Source organism: Cupressus sempervirens, chromosome 7, assembly GCF_028749045.1.
Source record: "Cupressus sempervirens isolate cs-2001-9-10 chromosome 7, ASM2874904v1, whole genome shotgun sequence".
Classification (NCBI taxonomy): Eukaryota; Viridiplantae; Streptophyta; class Pinopsida; order Cupressales; family Cupressaceae; genus Cupressus; species Cupressus sempervirens.
Window position 1 is genome coordinate 567946210 of NC_143124.1, and position 12056 is coordinate 567958265.

The window sequence follows — 12056 nt, forward strand, 5'->3', positions numbered from 1 at the left end:
TACTTAGTATCTTTACTTTTTTAATTGTGTATATTTAATTAATAAATAAATTTATGTAAGGAAAATTTAATCTGAATTTTCTACTTAAATTCCTTCTGAATTTTATTGTTGCTGAACATGAACTCGAATTTGGACCTTGTGACATAGCATGGAGATGATGCTATTACCATCCTGTCATCTCGGTTAACATGCAATTGATCACAAAAGAGCTATGAAGTGTATTCACACTATCAAATGGTGCAGCAAGTCCGTAGTAGAAGGTTGCTCATAAGTAGCAAAAGTAGATAATAGATACTCCGCGTGTTGTTCAGACAGATGTCATTCAATGGCATGCATTACATCATAGATCATTCGATTTGCATCATAAATCAGATATATGTCATAAGACTCATAACAGATCCTTTGTTGAGATAGATGTCATGTCATGCCATGCATTACATCATTAGATCAATCTTGCATCATAAATCAGATTTTATCATCATCATCCCATATAATTAATTTCTTTGGCTATTACCTCAAAGACATGGTTCTAACTTGCAAAGATGATCATATTGATTAATATGCCATGAAGTGAATAATATGTATGAACAATAGACCTTAGGAATGGTATATTTCCTCACTAACATTGTACATGGAATACGCAGTTTTATATAACAAGTCTTATATAACAACTAAGAAGTTAACATATTTGTATAAATTTTTTATTTCAGAGAGGATACAACAGCAATAGAGAGATGCCACTGTTTCCCTTTTTGGTAGTCAAAAGCCTACCATACCATAATGGATTCAAATGCAATTAGTGACCCTTGTAAAATAGCATAAAAACTATAAGACCTTATATTCTCTCCCAACTCTTCCATGCCTTTAGGTAAATAATTAAAGATCCATTGAGGAATCATTAAGGGTAAATTTTGCATATTTCTCTGTATATATAGTTATTTAAAATTATTGCTGATGAAATGCAATACTTAGTATGAAAATTGTATTGCAGCATTCGGGATCACACCATGAGACGACCAATTACCAAAAATGGGAACAATGAGATGCAAAAGAAATGATTGTTTGCTTAATATATTACAGTGTACGATGGGCTGCTTATAGACTACCCAAATGAGAAAAACAAAAAGAATACCTTAAATAATTTGTCCAAGTAAGCTTAAGCAAGAGTAAATTAGGGAAAATCCTATTTACTCCAACACCCCCCTTAAGAAAAACTTATGGAGAAGAATTATTATGCAGGTTGAGCAAGATGCAATATGGGTCCCGACAACAAAGCTAGTGTTTCAGTTTCGGCTCTAAGAAGATTCAATACTAACGATGTTTTTAGTATTTTAGTGAGTTTTTTCTTTATTTAGGCTGCATCTGTAAGGAATTTTTACAGTTGCAGATTTGAAATGGTGATTTATGTGCTGTCTGTACAGTCTCTACTTGGACCACAACATTAGTCGCTGAATTCGTAAAATCCCAAGCATAATCTCAGCAATATAAAGACAAAACAAGGGCCTCACAGATTCATATTCCATCATTTAGTTTGGCCGTACTTATCAACTTGCTAATCAAACAGTTTTAGAACTGATCACAGCTTTATATGGAGGATCTTCAATGGTCAATACCAGTTTTTTAGGGCCATGATAGTCAAGAAAAAGGTTTCTTTATTTTTAAAGAATTTGTGACTTCCTTATGCTGGCTATATACTTGCAGCAGGTCATGCATTCTTTAGGAGGTGAGGAATTTCAGAATTGTATTTTCCTTTAAGGGGAGTCGTACTACTTCAGCTGAGTATCATTTTTGTTAAGAGAGGTGTAAGTGCTTTGATCCAGAGCTATGAACTAGTGAGGCTACAAATAGGGGACCCCATCCCCAATGTGATATGAACCTTGATGGCAAGAACAACAATACAGCTACTTAACTATCACAACATGCCAATGCTGGCAGCTGGGTATCATTTTACCTAGTAATGAATAAGTTTCTGTTTTCAGGTTCTTAGTTTTTGTATTTGCTTCTCTAGAATCTTCTTCAAATGTTGAATTTTAGAGTTTTTTGGGTATCACTTCTACATGCAAAGTATCAGCTTATTTTTCAATCTCTAAAATAATTCTTTCAATTATTTGGATTTACAGATTAATTGTTGGAATCTCTTTGTTGATCGGAGTTCTCATATAGAATCCATAGCAAGCATCCAACACTTCCCCATAGTTTTCCCTCCCCCTTTCTATAGTTGGCATGGGATTTATAGTAGGAGTGGGAGTATGAGTAGGCCATCTTCTAGGGTCCTCCCCTCTATTCTATAGCCTTCCCCTCTATTCTATAACCCTCCCCTCTAGAATCCATCTTGTGATGGATCCTTCATGCATGTTACAGCTTGAATATTAACCTGGCACATTGCTAGGCGGTTCTGCTAGTATTTTGAATTTCAAAGTTCTTACAAGATTCATTATTGGATCCATGCATCCTTGTAAAAGATCTTTAGTTTATTGACCAGATCATCTCAATTTTCAATATATTATCCACCTAGTCATATGATACGCCAAATTCCATCCATTGAATTCGAATTTGAGCGAATTTTTACACTTTTCGAACTTCATTTGAATTTTATAATCTTTAATACAATATTGTCATTTAATATGTATTATTTTATTTTAAAATAATATAAAGTTATTTAGTTTAATTATTTAGTGATGTCAAACTATTTTGACAACTTTGTGAATATATTACTTAAATATAAAAATAAATAATTTATTGAAGGCAAATTAAATGTCGATTTTTTAAAATTTTTTTTACCCTTGCTGAATTTCATCCAAATTTTATGATCGATCTAGAATTCGAATTTGAACCTTGTGACATAGTTCACCGACATGACATGTAGCAGAATCAGGTAGTACAGTTTTCCATGTTGCATTGACACATTTTTCTTGTTCCCAGCTAGTTTGGCTAGATCATATTTTGCATATCACTATCTAACAATTTGGGTACTAAATAATTTTGTGAATTTGAAATTAGTATAAATTGGCTCACCATTTGCCAATATATTTTAGTTAATTTCATTCTAATCTCTGGATGCTCTCGCGTTACCCACATTAAGAATTTGGTTATAGAACCAGCTAGGATTTGAGTTGGTTCTAAAATTTCATAGATTGAGCTTAAAAGTTACCAGAGAAACAACCTTAGAATATTCTATTATAGCTTTACAAAATAGTTCAGAATGACAAGAAGCTAGCTTGCATTTTTGCAACAACACTACTCCCATTGCATACTCCTTTGGATCCATTTCCACTTCAATGAATGCTGTAAATTAGAATGAGCAGACATTGGTCCATGGCAGATTTTGTATTTCAGTATATCAAAAATGTTGGTATCTTCCTTTACATTGTCAAAAAAATCTCATTACTTTTTGTATTGGCATGAAGAGGTGCTTCTACGGACAATGATGAACAGATTTCCTCATAATTGATTTTTCCCAACAAATCGCTTTGTTTCCACAATACCGCTAGATTCAAGTTAATTAGTGTTAGCCTCAATGTTTGTTGGATCAACTTTTAATTCTCCTCCTCCACTTGCACATCCCAAATAGATTAGTGATTCCTTTGTAAACCCACACTACTTCATATTTTACAGGACATTTAGTTTGTTCGACAGTTGCTTCTGTTTTAGTTTGTTCTACTTAATGAGTTAGACATTCTCATTTGGCATGGAAAGCCAACACATCAACTGGACACACCACGAAACATATGAATGGGTTTAATATATCACCCATTAACCTTGATGGAGCCTAAATTTTTAAAATTAGAGCCTCCATTTTCTACTAGCCATCTCTAATATAATAATGTTAGAATATCATATATCATGACTCGAGGATTATGATTTACCATATTTTACTGATTCATACCAATTCAAAATCCTATTTCTAACAAAAATTATGCTAGGTTGGATGTTATTAATCTTATATATAATTTCAGAGCTTCCATTCGGTAATCAGAAAGTGTAGTGGCAACAATGAGGGCTAGGCTCAAAAGGAGGAAAACAGGTGGATACATCAGTAATGAATCCTGTTGGGGGTTTACAAAGACAACAGCAACATTTCGGACAGTAATGTTTAAGCCTGGGTCTAGTCATCAATGGAAGGAGTATTTCTGAAAGCATCAATGATAAAAATGAGTATGAGCCCAAGTAAGTTGCATGGGATTGGAGGAGAACAACAGAAGAATACCAATCAGAAAATATTTTCAGGAAATTATAGTCCACCTGTACAGTAATGAACGTCATTGACTTCTGACTCCCAGTCAGCAGCTTCAGGACAATCATATTCAGGGATTCATATACTACAACCAGCAGGCATCAAAGGATCATCTTCCGTGTATAGTCAAATATGGAATCATAGAACAGTTTCTCAGGAAGTTATTAATACATGAATGTTGAAGATAGAAGGAGATGCAACTTCAATTCAATATAACAGCACCAATTCTAACTCCCACACAAAGTACTAGCAGTAAATGAATCATTTGTGAGAGCCATATTCAGAATGCCCAGGATATTTTCAATGCTAGTATCAAAATCAGAATATGTAATCAAACTATGTACCTTTGAGAGACTCCATGAATTTCTTTCGTGTGGAGTGGTGGAAATCTCAATCACTGTCTTCCTTAATGGCTTATGAGCAATGATTTCACTCCTTGATTATTATGTAAATATATCTAACAATTTTTGTGTTCAATGCAGGTACTCACATTGAACAAGGGGAGTTTACAATAGTATGAATTGACAATCATGATTGCAGTTTGATGGACTGGAGAGTAAAAGCCTGTTCAAAAATCCCTGTGAAAAGAATAGAATTGCATGCAAATCAGGTTTTGGTAACTAATGTCATGGCTTTATTCTGGAGAAATCGGGGAAGGTGTTTTTAAGAAGAACTTTAGAAGGCATTGATAATATATAACAAATTATTCACTGCAGTTTGAGAGAGTTCCATCCATTTTGTTAAATAAATTATTCCCATGTGTAGTTCCGCAGAGTTATACATTTAAAAGCAATTGTAAAATTGAATAACTAAAGCGGTTATAGTTACTAAATTTGAAATTAGGTATGTAGGAGTGCAATGGTTGAGAACATACCTCTCCGTCCTCTATAAATATATGATGTAAAATCAAACAAGAGATAATTCATATTCATATTAAATTTTTACATATCTTATGCACTTTGATATATTATAATCCTTTATTGGTAAATAAATGTTTTTTTGAACTAAGCTCGTGAATTCCGGATAAATGAACAAATATATTTATATGCAATTTTGGAGTCAAACTGCATTGGATGGATCATCCATAAGGAGTGCCTCCAATACAATTTTATTTCCAGCATAATCAGTAAGAATATTTATTTATTTTATTTGGATGAAGCTTTAGAATTAAAATATTATACAGTTTCGTCCTTTATAATTATTATTTTAATTTTTTAAATAATTTATATGATAGATAAATGAATAGGATCAATTATAGCATTTTAAAATCGAACATCATAGATATTGAGAAATATTTAATTGTTTCCGAATCTATGTTTGGTTTGTCTCTGAACCGTAGGAGTTGAAATACATTTTAGAGTATTTTAAAATTGCGTCTATATATTTGATTTGTCGCATCTTGATTACTAAATTGTTTATAATTGATGTGCATAGAATTTTATGAAGTTGTATGTTTTAAACTTATAATATTGACTCTATCGCCCTTCAACACTGGTCTTTATATTTTTCATAATTTGCAATCCATATGCTGGCAATTATATCATATCTCTCCTTTGAAGAATTAATACATTCATTTGTTGCATTAATTTGTACTTCTTTTTAAAAAGCATTCATATATTCATTTATTATTATTAATTTGTTATTTGCAAGTTTAAAGTTTTCTATAATTCTTGCCATTAGGAAAACTTTGATTGCATTCGCATTCTAATTGGTTTGCTATAAGCATCTTGGGCTTAAGTGTTTTGTTCATACACCCGCCTTGGTTTTGCAGAGCTAGAAGTGTAGGGAATTTGGATCGCATCGATCAATCCCGTCAAGTTGGCCATAACCGGTTGGATATCCCAGCGTCAAGTTTGCAAGACTCGTAGGATTCCAATCTGCGGTTTTGGGAACCAAAAAACCTAACAAGTGTGATAGAACTAGAGATGTATAACATAAACCAATAGGAAGCACCAATCATTAATATAAATCTTTTTTTTTCTTGAAGCACCAATCATTAATATAAATTTTTTTTTTACTTCAGATTAGAGATAAACGTATTAAAATATTTAGCACATTGAAGTTGGTTCAACAAGTCATGAATCTTAAGTTTAGATATTTGGTCTTGATGCCAATCTCATTCAAGGCTTTATCGTTTTTTAGTATCCTTGAAGAGGTATCTGTTTTCCAGACCGTGACAATGGGTGATCCTAATAGTGAACTACTTGTATGTGTAAGACACTTTGCTTGAATAATTCTTGGAGTTGTTTATTCACCTTGTTACTCTATAACATCCCCTTTCTAGCACAAGCTGTATGAGTTTGTTGTTAGCCTATTTTTTCATAGTCTTGTAGGCTAACTATGACATAAAAGGGACTTAGGAAACATTTGGCCCAGACAGTTTCAGTGTAGGTCATTTTGAGAGGTTTTGAGACAATTTTAGTCATACTTACTGTATATATGAAATATCCCAAATGGATATTGATCTGGCTCCTTCCCCAATAATATTTTCAAAACTTAAGCATAGGTAGATGTATTACATAACAACAATAGAAACCAGTAGATACTCCAATAGATATTAACCCGTTCTTTCTCAAAATAATATTCAAGATTCAAGCATATGAAAATGTGTTACAGACCAACACTATAAAACCAGTTAACTCTCATAAAATTCCTTAAAACATGTTATTGCATTAAACAACAGCAATACAATAACCAGCATTCAAAATCCAATCTCAAACACACTGTTACAGTCAGATTGGAACACTAAGAGAAGAACCTGTAAGAGCATACATGACACTTGGAGTGATGTCTCCACAGACAATGGGTTTGTGTCCACTGTCTACCGGCACGAGGGGCTAACATACTCACACTGGCTGAAAGCTGAAGTTTTCCGAATAGTTCTCGCCAGAGTGAAACTGAAATCTGAATCATAAATCAAGTATGCCAAATGATTGAGTCTCTTCTCCTTTTATTCTCACAGCAGTGACTCTTTGACTCCCTTCCTAGCTTTTCGTCACATCTCTCTTTGTCATTTTTAGCCCACTTTATAATATTAAATTGACCTATAATTTGAGTCCACGTTGTCAAAGTCAATTTTAGAATTATATGAATGTCTTTTAACTTTTCTAATGTCCCAAAAAGGGGACATTACATTATAGCCAGTCATTTTGGGGTGAATGGATATCCACTGGCAGTGACATGTCGATGGTAATTGTTTAAAATTGACAAGAAGATTTATTGGTCATTGATGTGATTTATTGTCCATTAATAATGTTATTTTATAAAGTTAATTTTAATTATTTAACTTTATTTATGCATAGTCTATAGTTTGTGGGAAAAACTTAAATAAAATGGACCCCTTTATTTAATAACATATTGGAGACAACAAGGGTAAAAGGGGAAATATTAAAGAAAAAACGCTTGTGAGAATATAGGGGCTGCAAGAAAAGAAGAGGAAAAAAGTAAATTCTGAAAAATTAGTGCAGGGCAAAAACATGTTATGTTTTATGCCATATTGACAAAACAAGTGTGAGAGGTCATGTGGAAACACTATAAAAAGGAACGAAGAGCTCTCTTTCAGCTTGCTTGGATGAAATAAAAATATTAATGAAATATTGGAGAGTTTTCTACAAGGGTTTGTGAGGACGAAATCTTGTGTGAATAACAATCTCTTCACTATTGGAAGACACAGTCAAGGGATTCAGCAAGTATTGTAACCAGGTATTAAATCATTCACCAAGGCCCAAGGGTTTATTTTCTGGTAAAAAACTTTGATTTTTATTTCAGATGTTGAGTTGTTTAGGAAGAGTTTTGAATATATTTGCTATATCTGGAGATAGATATAGGCTGCATTTAGAGACTTATATTGACAGGTAGAAGCTGCATCTGAAATAATATATGGGACTGCAATTGAAGACATTTTATATATGTCGTCTTTGGTGATATATATTTGCATTGACTCTATTATTTGCAATCGTTGAGCTATACTTTACTATTTTAGCTCAGATACCGATTCTTCTTGCATAGGCCATGCTTCTGCATCCAAAGCGAATGGATGCTTGGTGCTTCCGGAAGCCCTGTGGAAGCTGGTAGGAAGCCAGCCACAGGGTTCCATGCATATCCAGAAGCTTGTGGCTAGCTTCCTGCTAGCTTCCACAGGGCTTCTAGAAGCACCAAGTAGCACTTGTAGGCCTAGCAGCCAATAATGTAAAGAAAAACCCAAAAACAACTGAAGTTCCCCATTATGCATGTGCTTAAATTGATTTTTTAAGGTAATTTTTTCCTATGAAACCCTAAAACGACCCTAAATGTGAATTTTAAGGCATTCACAACTCATTTTGGAACATAACCTATTTGAACTTATTGTCTAAGACTAAACTCTAATGTTGGACAAACACACATTGATATATGATATATCATATGAATTTTGAAATATCTTGAATTTTGATGAAGGGTGAAGTATCATAGTCCTACTATCAAATGATTTGTTTTTGTATATTTCTTGCATTTCTTTATATATATATATATATATATGTTTCCTCTTTCATCCGCATCCAAAAAAAAATCCCCACATTCCGTATCCGCTTCCAAAATCCGCTCCGGAATCTGCATCCAAATCAGGAACTTAGTGTTTTAGCCATCTCTTTCTCATCTAATAAAATTGCTACCTCAAAGGAAGCGTTGGTGTATTAAGGAGGTGCATTCAAAGATCTCTAACAACAAATTGAAGGAGTCTATGACCATATCTAGCATCATTCAACACAGTTGTACTTGTCTTGAGCTGTTTATACACACCAAGGAGTGGGAAAGTATCTATTGCTGATGTAAGAACTGAAATCATATCTCACTACAATATTACCAGCAGTGCATCTTAAGGGTATCTATGAAAAGTACTTCGTAATCACCTTTCATTGAAGCAGAGATTGGGGTTTAAGGAAGGAATTGTGGTTTCCAGATTTGCCTTGAACCTATAAAAGCATTAATAGTTAATTGTGTCACTCTTGGAAAAATGCATTTTTTGATGTAATAAAATGCTGCTATCTATGGCTGTATTCATATATCTGAACAACTGGATAAACTAACATCAAGCACAATAAGCTATACAGTAAAACCAGAAAAAATATCGGAGAAAACTAGGCAACCTATTACGTACTCTTGAAAAGAAATTTTCCTATGCAAATTGATTTATTTATTAGGTATAGGGGATGTGGGGAGCACATGAATATTTGCTTTAATATCTTTAAAGTACAATAATTCATCCAAATATTTCATTCCACTGTTAGAATCAGAGTCAGCAAACTCACTGCAAGTCAGGCTAGCCCAGTGAGTTGGGTCAGCCTAGCCAAGTTATCTCAGCTTGGCAACTTGGGTCACCGAGTTTTGGAGCATGACTTGCCCAACTCACTAAGTCCAAGCATATGCTTGCAAGTTTTCTTTGCAATTCAACACAGCTCAAGGGGTGGGAGGATTTATATGAAAATAACATTTAAGTATTTGTTATACTTTAAGTTACATTTATATAAATACTGTCAGGATGTTTGTGATAGTTTTCAATTTCACAGGAGTTAACTCATTTCATCCAAAATCCCTTTGGTTTCGATTCCATAGTCCTGACAAACTTGGCTACAGTTTACATTTTATGTATATGATGTATTTATCATTTATGTTCCTTGTTTATGTATATGACGACAAATTAGCTTCTATTTGACAATTTTATAGCGTGTTTATGTTTTATTCACTAAAAGGTGCATGAAACAAGTTTTAAATCGTTAAAAATCTTTTAATTTTAATGGTCTTTCCATTTTACCAAGTCATTGCCGAGTCATAGCTAACTCACGAGTTGAGTTGGCCTTGTTGAGTCCGAGTCTGGGTAGTTTGGTGGGAATCGTTAAGCTTGGAAATATATAACTTGTCTTGTTTTTTCTTTCAAAACTAGTAAACAAGATATCTTATTTGCTTGAACGAGAGTCATTGCTTAGCACTAATTAGCAAGCTGAGTCCTTATTTTGTGTGCCTTTGCAATATAGAATTACCAAGTCATTGCCGAGTCCATAGCTAAGTCATGAGTTGAGTCGGCCTTGCTGAGTCCGAGTTTGTGTAGTATGGTGGGAATCATTAACCTTGGAAATATATAATTTGTCTTGTTTTTTCTTTCAAAACTAGTAAACAAGATATCTTATTTGCTTGAACAAGAGTCATTGCTTAGCACTAATTAGCGAGCTGAGTCCTTATTTTGTGTGCCTTTGCAATATAGCTGATTCTATCTTGGATTCCCCCCAACTTGATGGATATAGATGTGAATGGTCATACATTTGTAAACTAATCTTTTTCATATCATCTTCCAAATAAAATCTGTCCTAGGCATCATGGGGCACATTGCCATTGCTTGCATGTTTTTTGTCTGATAAGATTCTCCATCATGTTCTTGTGTCACTTTGAGAGGACTTTGTTTGGCACTTGATGAGGCAAGAGTAATTTATTAATAGCTACCAGATCACAATTTAGGCCAATTGGTTTGTCTCTTGTTTGTAACAGACAACCAATTGGAAGTAGACTACTCCAGAATCGGATTTAAAATGCTGTTGTCTCTTAGCTGTCGGAAAAGGGTTTGGATGCTGGTCACTATTTGTACAAGTGTAGAGAGTGGAGGTCTCCCTGGCAGCTGCATTGGTTTTTGGGGAAAGTTTTCATTACCTCCTTGTGAGTCAAAGTTTGGTTCTTGAGGGGTTTGTGATATTCCATACCCTATTGTGAATCTTGAATCACTGCTGTGAAGAGAAAATAACTCAATTTCCGTCTGTGGGGTGAGCATCACTGACTGTATTTTTGTATGATAGTCAATTGGTCGATTAGTCCAAGTCCCTTGCATGTTAATTGGTTTGTGACAGATTTGACCAGTATCATCAAAACAATTCTGTCAACAAAAAAATAGAACAGTAGAAAATGCCATAATAGGAAATAATAGCATTAAAATAAGGTCAATGCAATGGAACAGTGTAAACAGAAGCCCATTGGTCAAAGTTATAACATGCCATAAATTTAGTCAAGGGAGTTCATATTAACAATAGTATCCCTATGAATGTCAGCAGTACAGTTGCCCTGAAGTCCACTTCTCTCTCAAGGTCAGCACAGATCGAGGGGACATAAACTCAATGATTGATGCATTAATTAGGATCAATTAGTTGCTTTAGGGTTTTAAATGTATCTTTGATACAGATATGGCATAGCACATGTTATTCTGTAATAAAAAATATCTCATTGAACGTGAGAGTGACCAAGAGAATTTTTTAAGTAAATTTTTACAGTCAAAAACCTTGGATATATGTCAGACTGATCTTGTGGGTGGTAATTGATGACCCTTTCTTATGCTGAATGCATATAATGTTGCTTCTCTTGCAGGCTGTTAGCCAATGGTTGGAATGTACAATGGAATTCTCTTATTTGGAATATGGGGCATGCCATTAACAGCAGTTGGAGATGCAGAGTTTTTTTGTGTTAGTCTTTAAGTTTACTTTTCCTGTTAGTTTAGTGTTGAGCATTTTATCATAGAATTTCAAGTTTCTTCTTTCAGCTAGAACTTGCTTAGTACTCAGTAAGTACTTATTTTACTATTATAAACAGATGTAGGGGCAGCTCATGAAAAAGTTGAAAATGATCTTCCTCTGTTATAGCTCAGTCCATCCAACCCTATTTTGATCTTTTAGCTACCATCCCGATTGCATGGAATGTGATAAGGAATTAACTATTGGCTAGCAGTTTGTGTGGGTGATCAACTTTGTCCAAGATGTTGTGTACATTTTCTTAGAATTTTACCTTGAAAAAATTGAAAATCCAGCAAACA

At 33.9% G+C, this 12056-nt stretch overlaps 1 protein-coding gene across 4 annotated transcripts in view; it reads left to right on the top strand.

Annotated features, from left to right (window-relative positions):
- LOC149548026 (Glycosyl hydrolase family 47 protein) overlaps nucleotides 1-12056 on the top strand; it is a 169028-nt gene that overhangs the window by 132218 nt on the left and 24754 nt on the right. The window lies entirely within an intron of this gene.